Source organism: Arachis stenosperma, chromosome 10 (assembly GCF_014773155.1).
Source record: "Arachis stenosperma cultivar V10309 chromosome 10, arast.V10309.gnm1.PFL2, whole genome shotgun sequence".
In the NCBI taxonomy this organism is placed as follows: domain Eukaryota; kingdom Viridiplantae; phylum Streptophyta; class Magnoliopsida; order Fabales; family Fabaceae; genus Arachis; species Arachis stenosperma.
Window position 1 is genome coordinate 63,136,498 of NC_080386.1, and position 841 is coordinate 63,137,338.

Genomic DNA, 841 nt, shown 5'->3' on the forward strand with positions numbered 1-841 from the left:
CCTTAGTACTGCTTGGTGCATTTTGCATTCCAGACAGACTTTGAGAAATCAAATTGACTTGTTGAGTCAATATTTTATTCTGAGCCAAAATGGCGTTCAGAGTGTCAATCTCAAGAACTCCTTTCTTCTGACTAGTCCCATTGTTCACAGGATTCCTTTCAGAAGTGTACATGAATTGGTTATTTGCAACCATTTCAATTAGCTCTTGAGCCTCTGTAGGCGTCTTCTTCAGATGAAGAGATCCTCCAGCAGAGCTATCCAAAGACATCTTGGACAGTTCAGAGAGACCATCATAGAAAATACCTATGATGCTCCATTCAGAAAGCATGTCAGATGGACATTTTCTGATCAATTGTTTGTATCTTTCCCAAGCTTCATAGAGGGATTCTCCATCCTTCTGTCTGAAGGTTTGGACTTCCACTCTAAGCTTACTCCATCTTTGTGGTGGAAAGAACTTTGCCAAGAAGGCATTGACTAGCTTTTCCCAAGAGTCCAGGCTTTCTTTAGGTTGTGAGTCCAACCATATCCTAGCTCTGTCTCTTACAGCAAAAGGGAATAGCATTAGTCTATAGACCTCAGGGTCAACCCCATTAGTCTTGACTGTGTCACAGATTTGCAAGAATTCAGCTAAAAACTGATGAGGATCTTCCATTGGAAGTCCATGGAACTTGCAATTCTGTTGCATTAGAGAAACTAATTGAGGCTTAAGCTCAAAGTTGTTTGCTCCAATGGCAGGGATAGAGATGCTTCTCCCATAGAAGTCGGGAGTAGGTGCAGTAAAGTCACCCAGCACCTTCCTTGCATTGTTGGCATTGTTGTTGTTGTTTTCGGCTGCCATGTC

At 42.2% G+C, this 841-nt stretch overlaps 1 non-coding gene across 1 annotated transcript; it reads left to right on the forward strand.

Annotated features, from left to right (window-relative positions):
- The first annotated feature begins 326 nt into the window (after positions 1–326).
- On the forward strand, positions 327–430 carry LOC130958401 (small nucleolar RNA R71). The gene has a single exon (XR_009077525.1). It is a non-coding gene; the product is annotated as a small nucleolar RNA R71 (small nucleolar RNA).
- Positions 431–841: the final 411 nt, after the last annotated feature.